The sequence below is a fragment of the Miniopterus schreibersii genome, assembly GCF_964146895.1.
Source record: "Miniopterus schreibersii genome assembly, chromosome: X".
Taxonomy (NCBI): domain Eukaryota; kingdom Metazoa; phylum Chordata; class Mammalia; order Chiroptera; family Miniopteridae; genus Miniopterus; species Miniopterus schreibersii.
The window spans coordinates 104,742,041-104,756,303 of NC_138104.1; the positions used below are offsets into that span (position 1 = coordinate 104,742,041).

The following is a 14,263-nucleotide window of genomic DNA, read 5'->3' on the forward strand; positions in this document are numbered from 1 at the left end:
AACAAATTAGATCCAGAGACACGGACGCATGGAACAGACTGACGAATCCCAGAGGGAAGAGGGGGTGGGTGGCAAGAGATTAACCAGAGAACTTCTATGCATCTGTGCGTAACCCATGGACACAGACCATCGTGTGGGGAAGGCCTGGACTGGGGAGGAGGGGTCAATGGGGAGAAAAGGGCAACAGCCGTAATACTTTCAACAATAAAGATAAATTGAAAAAACAAAAGCAAATACAATTTTTAACATAAAGTAAAAGTAACAGCTGGAGGAATTCGGGGAGGGTGGAGCTTGGATGCAGCCACCTAAAACCCCCTCGCAGAGGATCACAGACGTCAGAAGCGGGACTTGAATGCGAGAAGCGGGAGAGGACCTGTGTACACAGGAGCAGCGGGGACCAGTGGCACCCCAGGCCCTGTCACCTGAGCTGCGGAGGGACAGGATGAAACGAGCCAAGGGCCAGACCGGTGGACGCACCCACTTCAGACTCCTGGGAGAACTTGGGAATCGAAAGAAGACCTTGGCAGCACCTACGGCATCAGGGAGACTTGGGGATGGATGGACACGTGGCTCCCACGGGAGCCGTGGGTAAGCACAGGGCACCGTGCTCCTATCTAGACACACGCCCTGACGTGAAACAGTCAATATTTGGTGCCCGAGCCAATGAGCAAACAACTCTGGACGACGCCTGTGGGTGGGAGAGCGGAAAGTGACCCTCCTTCCTCACTGCCCCGCGGGCACCGTGAGGGCAGCCGCCGGTTGGAGAAGCGTCAAGGAAGACCACGTGGAAACAAGAATCGAGGTGGACTCTGTGGAATTCAAAATTCTTCACCCAGCACTGGCCAGTTTGGCTCAGTGGTTAGTGCAGAAGACTGCAACCAAAGGGTCTCGGGTTCGATTTCAACCACGGGCACGAACCTCGGTTGCTGGTGCCATCCCCTGCCCAGGTTGGGGCACCTTCGGGAGGCAACCAATGGGTGTGTCTCTCTCACGTTGACGTTTCTCTCTCTCTTTCTTCCCCCCCCCCGCCTCCCTCCCTTCCACTCTCCCTCTAAAAATCAATGGAAAAAATATCCCCAGGTGAAGATTAAAAATAAAAATAAAAAATTCCTCACCCTCCCTCAACCAAAGAGACCGTTCAAAAGGGCCATGAACTGTTCCGCAAACGGCCGGAAAGTTTTACGGGCGGCAGAAGGACTCGAACATTAGCATCCGTCTCTAAATACAGGGAGACGCGCAGACGGATTTGAAGATCACCGAAGACTTGCCCATTAGCAATGCCTACGGGCGCTGAGGGCTGGCGCATCGGGGGTCCCTAAGTGGATTTCGGGGCGTGCAAATCCATAACTAATACCAGCAATCTATTAAAGGCCGCGCTTAATCGCCCACTGTTCCCGCGAGAACGCGATCGATAAGGCCCATCGGAGCAGGCGGGAACCGGGGATGCGGTGCGTGGGGGGGGGGGTGTCTGCAGCCAGTTAATATGTCATGTTTCACTTAGTGGGGAACATAAATAAGCGAAGATTGTTATTTGAAAACTGCAGTGTTCTCGGTGTTTAGTGAGTAGCAGGCGCTGTGCGTGTTCTGCCTGCTTATTGCCCAAGTTTACTAGGTGATTAACCAGAGAACTTACAGGCCTCTGTGCTTAACCGGTGGACACAGACGACAGTGTGGGGAAGGCCTTGGGGGGAGCAAATGGAGGGGGCCAGTGGGGGGGAAAAATGGGGACATCTGTAGTACTTTCAACGGTAAAGATAAATTTTTAAAACATTTTCCCGCCTTGCGTTTCCTTCAGCAGTTTTCCACACAGGCCCCCAGCCAGCTGCCTTAGGAACGCAGGCCCGAGGAGCGTTTCTCCCACGTAGCGGCCGTCGGGAGAAACTCCTTTCCCTGTCTCCTGACCGCGAACTTCTCCCCCTCTCTCCCTCTCAAGGGTAAGTTTGTTCCCTTTTTTAAAATTAATCTGTTTTTCTGGGAGTCGAGGGCTGAGTCCCAGCTACAAACAGGGTCTTGGGCTCGGAGCGTGAGCCCGCTGCGTCTCTCTCTCTCTCACAAAACACTCTCACCGAGATGCGGTCTCTGCCACCGGGCAGGCAACAGAGACGACGGGAAAGAGGGTTTCCATGACGTCGAGATCACGGGGGGATACCTGCACCCCATGTTCACTGCGGCACTGTCCACAGGAGCCACGATATGGAGACAACCTGAGCATCTGTTCAGGGATGAACAGGCTTTAAACATGCGGTTGAGAGACAATGGAATACTACGCAGCCCTGAAAAAGAGGGCGTCCTGCCATTCGAGACAACCCAGAGGAGGCCGGGGAGAGTGTTTCTAAGTAAAATAAGCCAGACAGACAGAGACAAATACTGTATGATCTCACTGATGGGTAGGATAATAAAAATAATATTAATAAAAAACAACCAAAGAGTCAAACAAAAAGGTGAACTGAAAGAAACAGAGAGTAGAATGCTGGCTGCCAGGGGCCGGGGGGCAGACGATGGGGAGAAGTTGGTTAAAGGGTGTAAACTTGGGGCTATACACTGAATAGGTTCTGGGCATGTAAAGCACAGCGTGGCGATTACAGCGGATGCTACCACGTTGTATATTTGAAACGTGTTTCAACAGTAGCTCTTAAGTGATCAGATGCAGTCATTACAAACAATATTATTATAATTTAAATATATATGCAGGGTTTTATATATATATATATATATATATATGCAGGGTTATATATATATATGCAGGGTTATATATATATGCACGGTTATATATATATATATGCAGGGTTATATATATATATGCAGGGTTATATATATATATGCACGGTTATATATATATATATGCAGGGTTATATATATATGCACGGTTATATATATATATATATGCAGGGTTATATATATATGCAGGGTTATATATATATATATATACAGGGTTATATATATATATGCAGGGTTATATATATATGCAGGGTTATATATATATGCAGGGTTATATATATATATGCAGGGTTATATATATATGCACGGTTATATATATATATATGCAGGGTTATATATATATATGCAGGGTTATATATATATATATGCAGGGTTATATATATATATGCAGGGTTATATATATATATGCACGGTTATATATATATATATGCAGGGTTATATATATATGCACGGTTATATATATATATATATGCAGGGTTATATATATATGCAGGGTTATATATATATATATATACAGGGTTATATATATATATGCAGGGTTATATATATATATGCAGGGTTATATATATATGCAGGGTTATATATATATGCAGGGTTATATATATATGCAGGGTTATATATATATATATGCAGGGTTATATATATATATGCAGGGTTATATATATATATGCAGGGTTATATATATATATATATATGCAGGGTTATATATATATATGCAGGGTTATATATATATATATATATGCAGGGTTATATATATATATATATGCACGGTTATATATATATATGCACGGTTATATATATATATATGCACGGTTATATATATATGCAGGGTTATATATATATATGCAGGGTTATATATATATATGCAGGGTTATATATATGCAGGGTTATATATATATGCAGGGTTATATATATATATATATGCAGGGTTATATATATATATGCAGGGTTATATATATATATATGCAGGGTTATATATATATATATATGCAGGGTTATATATATATATGCAGGGTTATATATATATATGCAGGGTTATATATATATATATGCACGGTTATATATATATATGCACGGTTATATATATATATATGCACGGTTATATATATATGCAGGGTTATATATATATATATATGCAGGGTTATATATATATATGCAGGGTTATATATATATATATGCACGGTTATATATATATGCAGGGTTATATATATATATATGCAGGGTTTTATATATATATATATATGTAAGGAGATATATATATATATATATATATATATATCCCTACGTAGTCAGAGAAACACTCGGGGGATATGATTCTGTCTGCACTGCTTGTTCTGGGCTTATTTTGAAAATGGGTGAATGCACCAGCCCCCCTAGGACCGTGGGCCCTGTTTTTTGTTTGTTTCAAAGGGGGAGAGAGAGAGAGAGAGAGAGAGAGAAACATCGAGGTGAGAGACACATCACTGGCGGCCTCCTGCATGCACCCCAACCGGAGCTGGGGATCGAACCTGCAACCCAGGCCCGTGCCCTGGGCCGGGAATCAAGCCCATCGCCCTCTGGTGCGCAGGCCGGCGCTCTGACCACTGGGCCGCAGCAGCCAGGGCGAGGCTGAGGATTTTCACTCGGGGCCGACAGGCACGTTTGATTCGCCTCCTAGGAGAGTCACTCTGCTGCTCGGTGACGCAACGAAGTCAGAAAATATCTGCGGCCTCGGAGGACAGGTCCTCTCCGTGCCTAACGGTCCCCGCAGCGGGGGTCTGCCGAGCCTGCGTGTGCTCCCTCGGGAAAACGCGCTCAATTCTCCGTGCTTCGTGGCCAGCGTCTCAGTGCGGGCGCAAAACTTTTATACCGAAATGACGCCCGAGGGGGGAAAAGCCCATTAATGATGATTTATATCTACATTAATTTCTGAATCGCCGCGTGGTTTTGGTGAGCACGCAGCGAGAGTATATCATTAATTATACCTCGATATGTGTCTGGGGTAGATATTATGAGGCCTGGGGTCAGGCGTACCATCCAGCCCAATTAAGAATCCTCGAAAAACGCGAGTTTGTGAATAACCGCTCCGAACCCCACCGCATATAAGTTATTACCGTCTAAGGCACCCCGACCTTATTTTCCCTACAAGCACGAATTAGAACCATGGGTTTGTAACGATGTTTTAAACTATTAAAATGGAGTTAGTGTATAAAGCACTTACCCGTTAAACGACCGTGCTCCCAAATATTAAAAGCGCGGCACATTAACTCTGGATAAACGACATAGTTTCCGCCCCCCAGTTAAAAAAAATAAAAAGATACTATTTTTCTGAACTTGGCAAGATGAGAAACTATTTCGAGACAGTAGCTATTCCTGCAACCGAATGATCGTGGAGAGAGAGACGCAAAAGGGCATTTTCAACCCCAGAGATGTAATTCCGTGAAATGTGTTCATTTAAAGAGAATGCACGTGGCTCTTGTGTAACAGAAACTCCACCACGGCGCTGATCGCGCTACGGATCTGTTTGGCTGATGGGGGAAAAGGCTTATTGAAAATAGGAAAACACCTACAGGACAAACCACATTTTGTTTAGGAAAATCAAAAACAAAAACAAAAAAATGCAGATTTTGTTCAATTCGAGCGATGGAATGAAATCACCCAATAGATCTCCTGCTTTAAACTCATAAACAAAAAGAATCTGACATGTGGGCAGAAAAAAAATATATATATGTGTGTTTAAACGGGTGCTTCTATAGATTTAAGACGTATTTAAATTGCTTGTGATTTTTCTAAGATGAATGTTCACGTTCTGCGTATTTAGCGACCCCCCGTTTGCGCTGACCCTCGGCCCGGGCCCTGCGTTTCTCTGCACACTCAAGCATTCCTGCCGTAAGGGAATCCGTTCAATTAATGTAGGGCTACTAACGAAAAACTGTTTTTAATCTTCACCTGAGGATATGTTTTTATTGATGTTTAGAGAGAGCGAAAGGGAGAGAGAGAAAGGTCGACGGGAGAGAGAGAAACGGGGATCGGTCGGTCGGCTGCCTCCTGTGTGCGCCCCGACCGGAGATCGGGCCCTGAGACTGGGAATCGAACCTGCAAACGTCTGGTGTATACAGGGCGATGCTCCAACCAACTGAGCCATCCGGCCAGGGCAAAAAAAGTGTTGTTAATAATAAAATAAAATAATAAAATAAAATAAAATAATAAAATAAAATAAAATATAAAATAAAATATAAAATAAAATATAAAATAAAAAAATAAAATAAAAAATAAAATAAAAAAATAAAATAAAAAAATAAAATAAAAAATAATAAAATAAAATAAAATAAAATAATAAAATAAAAAATAAAATAAAATAATAAAATAAAATAATAAAATAAAATAAAAAATAAAAATAAAATAAAATAAAATAAAAAATTAAAATAAAATAAAATAAAATGTCCCACCCAACGTCTTTGTTTGCATTTGCCATCTTCAGAAGAGCTGGGGAGATACTAGATTCTGCAAGACAGGAGCCTCTCCTGGTGTCTCTCATGCCCCTCCCTGTGTCCGTGGTCCAGCAGAGATGGGCGGCGAGGGCCATACGCAAGGCATCCACACACCACGCCCCCCGCCCAGGCGTTAGATGACCAAACCCACTGTGAGAGTGGCGGCTGGAGAGGCGTGAGCCGGGGACGGCAGCTGGGGCTTGCAGGGGATGCCCGGGAGACGTCAGAAACCAAAAACAGACAACGGAGGCCACAGGCCCCAATGTGAGGAGAGATCTCCAGCCCTCCAGGACGCGGTCCAACCGGTGGCATGACGCCTGGGTGCGGGAGCCTCATAGCACCAGGGTCCCGAGGAGACAGCCAGGGCACCCAGGCCTTCCGCTCCTTCCTGAGGGTCCTCACTGGCCCCCACGGCGGGCAGGGCAGGAAGGGGACCGGCGTCCCTGCAGGGTGCTCTGAGCTTTTACCCTAGGCAGTCGTCACTCCTGTCGCTGTCCCCCAGCCAGGATGGCAACCTGAGATCACCAAACCCAGGGCAGGAGACAGGACAGACGACTCCGCAAAGACCCCAGCTGCCAGCAGCCCAGCCGTGAGGCACAGGGAAGGCCTCCGGGCCTCAGCGGGGCTCAGAGTCCAGGCTCTGTCAAAAGGCCACTGGGGATCCCCCTCCACGCGTCTGAAACCAGAGGGAATCTAAACCCTTTTAAATCGGAAATATACGCCCGGCCGGGCGTGGCTCAGCGGTTGAGCGTCGACCTAGGATCAGGCGATCGGGGTTCGATTCCCGGTCAGGGCACATGCCCGGGTTGCGGGCTCGATCAATGACTCTCTCATCATTGATGTTTCTATCCCTCTCTCTCCCTCCTTTCCTCTCTCTGAAATCAATAAAGATGTATTTTAAAAAAAATGCAACAGGGAGACATGTAGCCCACTTGGTAAAGCAACATAATCATGGGCATGAAGGCTCTGCTACTAAGATGTGGCCTGATTAAGACTCTTATGAAAAGTATTTTACCCGGTCAGCGTGGCTCAGCTGTTGAACATTGACCTATGAACCAGGAGGTCCCGGGTTCGATTCCCGGTCAGGGCATAGGCCCGTTTGTGGGCTTGATCCCCAGTACGGGGCATGCAGGAGGCGGCCAATCCAAGACTCTCTCATCATTGATGTTTCTCTCTCTCTCTCTCTCTCTGAAATCAATAAAAACATATTTTTTTTAAAAAAGAATATTTTAGCCTGGCCGGGCGTGGCTCAGCTTTTGAGAGTTGACCTAGGATCCAGGCGAACGGGGTTCAATTCCCGGTCAGGGCACATGCCCGGGTTGAGGGCTCGATCAATGACTCTCTCATCATTTGATGTTTCTATCTGTCTTTCCCTCTCCCTTCCTTTCTCTGAAATCAATAAAGATATATTTAAAAAAAAAAAAAAGAATATTTTAATCAATGACAAAGTGTTAGCCAGGTGAGCGATACCACGACCTGAAGTCACTCAGATGAAAATTAAGGCTGCTGTAGTCATCACATCAACAGCAAGATGTTCTTGAGACCTGTGGAGAGACACTTGACTCTCTGCATGTCCGACCGCGGCTGGAATAGTTTTCCGTTCCGATCGCAGCTATTTAAGAGGCGTGGGCTGAATGAGCTCACCGCAGAAAGAACAAACGAGACATTAAGGGTGAAAAAACACACAGAAAACGATGCACAGGCAATCACGGTTTTCCAGGAACTGCGGACATGTCACCCAGACCGCAGAAGGCCCTGCAGTTGCCTTTCATTTGCCCGAACGGCTGAGTGCAAAGAGAGAGAAGATTTCGCTGTTGCCTCAGAGGCCGGAGCTAGGACTGTGTCCAAAACTAGGAACAGGATCCTACGAGAGCTGCCAGACCGCGACATGACCAGCCTGCCAAGCCCCATCTTTCCACTGCCGTGACCTGGCAGACGCTGAAAGACCCCATCTGTCCAGATACTGCGGAGGGATTACATCTCGGAGACGTGGGGAATTTGAACAAAGTGACAAGTGGCATCGTCCCCAACCGGGAGATCCATCAGCGCACACGCAAACACGTCCCTAAGACCTGTTGACACAGAAATGACATAGAAAAGCAGGCCCCGTGAGAAAGGAAGGCAACCGGCTCTGCCCGCTGTGGCTCAGCCGGTGGAGCATCGAAAGTCACCGGTTTGATTCCCGGTCAGGGCACTGGGTCAGGTTTTGGGCTTGATCCCCGGGAGGGGGCCTGCAGGACGCAGCCCATCAAATGACTCTCTGTCATTGACGTTTCTCTCTCCCTCCCCCTTCCTCTCTCTCTAAAAACATATTTAAAAATGAAAAGAAAACCCAACCCGACAAGCAACCTCGTGCGTTTTTGCAGGGGACCCGCCTCCCCAACGCTCCTTGCTCTGTGTGCTGGACCTCAGGCGAGATCGCCTCAGGAAACAAACTCACTGGGATCATGACAATTAACAAACGACTTGGCAACCTCCTTTCACGACGGGTCCTTTACATGTTTTCAAACAGCCATCAAAACGATTTGCATCTCACTAATTAGCCCCACTCACACCCCCCTGTAAGCCTTCCCTTGCTAAGCCTCACAGAAAATCATTATAATCGATGGAAACGACCAAGCGACGACAGATTTTTAAAAACAAGCCCACAATACTCGTTGAGAGACCACCCAACAGGAGCAGGGAGCCGGTTTGTTTCACGGTGAAAAGCAACAGGTGTGCTGCTACCTTCCAGGTCCCGCCAGGCCCCGCCCCTGTCGCCGGGGATGCAAGCTGATGGTCCAGGTGACAGCAACCTCACTCCCCGAGCTCTGCTCCCGGTCCCGGCATCAGCGAGCATTTCATAAGCATGTTCTCAGGAGGAACCTTGTCCCCGGAAGGAGGGCCTGTCCAACCTCGGCAAACATTTCCCTTCAGCTTGGCTCAGCCGCCGAGCTTGGCTCATGGCTCGCTTTTGCAGGCCATGCGGGGAAGACAGGCCTCGGCGCCCGTGCTCTTGGTGTCCCCCTAGAATATCTGCTCTCTTTCAGCTCCACAGCAACAAATGGAAGAAGACCTTGCAGGGTTGAAGGCAACCAGGGACCCTGTCGAAACTCACCCCAGCCCTGAGATCTTGGAAGACAGGGACCCCTAAGAAATTCTGTCCTCTGTATTCTGCAAAATGAATGACTGCAAAGAATCCCCCTCCCCCATGGGACTCAGGTAAGATGCATTGATGCCCCCATCCCAACTGTCAGAGCCCAAGGCAGGTCTCCCCCAACCCCCCCACGATGACACGTGGATGACTTTGAATTAGTTACTTCCTCAGCGGCGGGTCAGGAAGGACATGCTGACCCTCCTGTGCCCTCGAAGGCAGGAGATCAATCGGCTGGGACAGGTGCCCCCCTTGTGCGGGGCGACAGAGACGCCCCTGTTGCTGGAGTAAGGAGCCGGAGGCCGGGAGATTGTATCCACAAACCCTGTTACTTTGTTGCTAATTCACTTTCTACCCGAGAGAGCGCAACATTGTTTACATTCCTCAGTAATGAGCTCCCAGCCCGAAGTGTCTTTGTCTCCTTAGTTCTTCATAAATGTATCATTTTCTTTGTCTACAAAGTATAAACAGCTGGCTGGTGCATGGTTTCAGACAGCGCCGTCACTGACGATCTCCCGAGCACCACATTAAATTGGATTTCCTCCTGTTAATCTGCTCTCGTGTCCATTTTATTATTAGTCCAACCCGATGATGTCAAGAAGCGGAGAGGGAAGAGCCTCCATCCCTGACACGATCTGCGACGGGACCAGGCGGCAGAGGCTCTTCAAATTCACACTCTTTGCCTCATAAACGAGGCACCGAATTGCTTGATCGATGGGAACAAAGTGTTTCTTAACCAGATTTCAGGTCTGTTTAGCCACTTCCTCCAGGACCCCGAGCTTCGTCCCGCTTCCCATCCCACCTTCCACCCAGGAGAGCAGACAGACAGGCTCCCCGGAGAACAGGACGGCACTGGGGTCGAACACTCGCTATCGACTGTTCGTCTGGACTCCGCTTCTCCCCACTTTCCCACACCCGCTTCCCCTTTACAATAGAAAATACCTTCTTCGTCTAGCCTTTGAAACCTTGCAGGTCTCTGGTCAAAGCATCTCCCCACTTTGCTGTCATGGTCCTGAATAAAACCCTCTACTGCCCGGCCAGCTTGGTTCCGTGGTTGAGTGTCGACCTATGAACAAGGAGGTCGTGGGTTCGATTCCCCGGTCAGGGCTCATGCCCGGGTTGCAGGCTCGCTCCTCAGTCGGGGGCGTGCAGGAGGCAGCCGATCGATGACCCTCTCATCATTGATGTCTCTATCTCTCTCTCCCTCTCCCTTCCTCTCTCTGGAATCAATAAAAAAAATGGCAAAAAATGTTAAAATTAATATTAATGAATCTCAACCGATAGGGAAAATTGTCAATTCAGCCGTTCCCTTCCCTGGAAGTGTTTATAAGAGAGGATTTCTTGACGGAATTGTGAAGGGTAACAGATACTTTCCAGACCTCCACTTCCCAAGACTATTTTTATTTTTATTTATTTATTTATTTTTTAATCATCACCCGAGAATATTTTTTCCATTGCTTTTCTGAGAGAGTGGGAGAGAGAGAAAGAGACATCGATGGGAGAGAGACTCACTGACTGGATGCCTCCCGCTCCAGGGATGGAGCCTACAACCGAGGTACATGCCCTTGATCGCAATCGAACCCGGGACCCTGCAGTCCTCGGACTCACGCTCTAACCACTGAGCCGCACCGGCCAGGGCCCCAGGACTGTCTTACTCCTGACGGTCTGCCCATTCCGTGGAGGCGGCAGAAGACAACGTCAACAAAATTCACGGGTGAACTCCCAAGCTGCCTTCAGGACGGCGTGCCAGTTGTAATTTCGTGAATAAAAAAAAAGGTAACTCCTTGAGTAATGCGGAGAAATCAATCAGCAGCTCTCCGAGACGTGTTTCCTTTCCATGTGGGAACAGGTGTCACTTTTAATAAAAATGTTAAGCGCTCAGAATGGATTGCAGGACAGGAATGTCAATTCGCTCGTCCACACCAGACGAACGAATTATTTTCTCCGATAACCGCTGGGTCTGGGGGAGACAGCAAGTCCGGAAACTCCCCACAAAGTTTCTCAGCATCGCTTTGGTCAGTGCTGCCTCCAGGTTAGGAAACGCAGGTTAGCCCTGGCCGGCGGGGCTCAGCGGCTGACTATTGCCCGATGAACCAGGGGGTCGCCGGTTCGATTCCCGGTCGGGGCACATGCCCGGGTTGTGGGTTCGATCCCCAGTAGGGAGCGTGCAGGAGGCAGCTGATCAATGACTCTCCTCATTGATGTTTCTCTCTCTCTCCCTCTCCCTTCCTCTCTCTCTAAAATCAATAAAGATGCATTAAAAAAAAAATGCAAAGAATGACATAAACTCGCCGGTAGTCCCCATGCCCTGAAACTCATTGCAAATAAAATGATACGATCTTTCTCTGCAGTTACGTGTCCGCACGTGTATAGTCCACCACGGAAAACGTGCACATCCACACGTAAATCTCTCATTTAAGTCGGCAAGCACGGCGCTGCGTTCCGGGATCGTCCGATTCTGCCTTTCCCACCCTAAAACTAGACCATGAAGCTTTTCTCCGCGACAAAAAAAATCCTTTAAAAACCGTAATGCGCCGTCTCTTGTTCACTGAGTCCGAGACACACAACCTTATAAAAAGGTTGGGCTTATCCTGACCCCAGCATGGGCTTTTGCATCGTGGATCTTTGCTGGTTGGAATGTCGTTAAAAATGTTCACCACCCTCCAAGGATGTATCTTTATTTTTTAAAATTTACCTTTACTGTTGAAAGGATGACAGATGTCCCCTTGTTTTCCTACACTGACCCCTGCACCCCCGCCCAGCGCCCGCCCCAGGCCTTCCGCACACGATTGCCTGTGTCCGTGGGTGATTCTTTCATGCACATTAATTCTTTGGGGTAATCTCTCCCTCTGCACCCACCCCCCCGCCTTCCCTCGTGTCTGTCTCAGCACATCCGGACCCAAGATGAGCCCACAGGCTGCAGGCCGGTCTCACCAAAGAAAATGACGTCTCATAAAATTCCCCTTTTTCTCTCTCTTTTTTTTTTTTTAAATTCTCACTAGAGGATGTTTTTCATTCATTTTAGAGAGAAGAAGGGGGGAGAGAGACAGAGAGGGAGAGAGAGAGAAAGACCTGGACCAGGGCTGGAGATTCAACCTGCAATCCAGGTACGTGCCCTTGACCGGAATCGAACCCGGGACCCTTCAGTCCTCTGGGCAACGCTCTGACCACTGAGCCACACCGGCCAGGGGCGGAAAAATTTATTCTAATATCCCTAAATTTTTTAATTTTTTTTTTTTGAGGGGAACACACTAGAAATCGCAGGCGTTTTCCTGACTGTCACTAACACGTCCACGCAGAGTTTAGCGGCTGGATCCGAGGCCCTGCACTCGGAACCACGAGGTCCAGCACGACGCCCGCGGGGTGGCTCTGTGCTGCTGAGACACGATCAATACTGGCATCAGGCGTTTAGGGATGGCCGTTTTAATCCCCGCTGAATCAGCGCATGAAGGAAGCACTATGAAGACCGTGTTAGTTTAAGATGAATCAACCGTGAGATTTCTCAGACTCACCCTGTTAATTAGCCACGGAGTCTGTCCGCGTTTTCTATCATTCCTGGCGGCCCCCCCCCCCCAAATGCCAATCTCCCTTCTAGACTAAAAGGACCCAAAATAAAAAAAAAATTAAAAAAAAAGACCCCGAGCATTTTCTCGCAAAATGTACAGTTATTTTGTAGCGAAATAAAAATGAAATAAAACCCGACTTAGCAGGCGCCGAAGGCTTCGAAAGCCAGGTCGGAAATCAAAAGCCGCCTCCCGCGTTAACAGCCACATTAGGAACGGAATTAATCTTTCAAACGCTCGGGAAGTGCGTTTCTGCGGCAGAGACTGAGCAACGCGAGATCCTTTTAACGAAGAAATCGCAGAAATCCCAGCGGAAAAGGGGGCTGGTGAGCTGCTCGGCGTGAGGAGCGAACCAAGCCGAGGCTCTGAGCCTCCCCGGACGCCCCCTCCGGTCAGAGAATCCTGTGCCGCGGGGTTTGAATTTAATGGGGGAAAACACATCCTAAAAAAAAACACACGTCGCTGGCTTTTCATCTCTTCCATTCTCATTCCAACTCAGCTCCCTCCAAGGGAAACAGCGTCAGATATTCTACAAAGAAAAAAGACTTGGGGCCGAGCCTCTTGGGCCGCAGAGCAGGGTGTCCCTCCCGCCCTGGGCACCGCGGGCGTGGGGCTGACTCGCTGTCCTGTGTCCGGCCAGATGCTCAGAAGCACCCAGGCCGCCACCCACGAGACGCCAGGAGCAGAGCCCCCTCGAAAGCTATGAAACCCCAATGCCCTCAGACCTGCCAACTCCCCGGGACGGCCAAAGCCCCCTCGGCAACCGGGCTGTCCAAAGCTGTGTTTAAAGATCCTTCCATCTCCCTGAAACCCTCGCTTCATCTCCCATCGCCCAGGCTGGCGGGCGCGGCCAGGTGCGCACACCTGGGCCCACACACGGGCCCCGCTTTGCTCTCAGGACCATCCTGGGCACCGAGGTGTGTCGGCCTCCCGGGAAGGCAGGCCAGCCGACCGAGACTGGGTCTCTCGGACGCTACGCCGCGGTTCCGCCTCCGGAGCCTTCCGTTACCAACGGGAGCTGCTACCTTCTGTGAAGGACGCTCCGTGGAGCCTGCTGCCGCTGGGGGAGGGGACAGGACTATGACAAGCAGTGTCCCCTGTGACATCACAATGCAGAGGGCCACAGAGCTGGGCCCCTTCCGAGAGACAAGGGTGCTAGAGAGTTCTCACCATCCGGTCCCCTCAACACCCCCCACACATATACTGCAACCAGGGAGAGGTGCCCTCCTCCAGGAAGCCCGCCCGCCTGCTCTGTCCTCAGGTGACAGCACCAGGCTCACCAGGACCCTTCCCCCTGCCATGGGTTCGTAGCTGCGTTCATGCAACTAGAGTCAGCTCCGAGGTCCAGGGGAGCCCTCAAACCATTTACAAAACCCCCA

At 48.7% G+C, this 14,263-nt stretch overlaps 1 protein-coding gene across 4 annotated transcripts in view; it reads right to left on the reverse strand.

Moving 5' to 3' along the window:
* LOC308551468 (steryl-sulfatase-like) overlaps positions 1-14,263 on the reverse strand; it is an 82,786-nt gene that overhangs the window by 40,751 nt on the left and 27,772 nt on the right. The window lies entirely within an intron of this gene.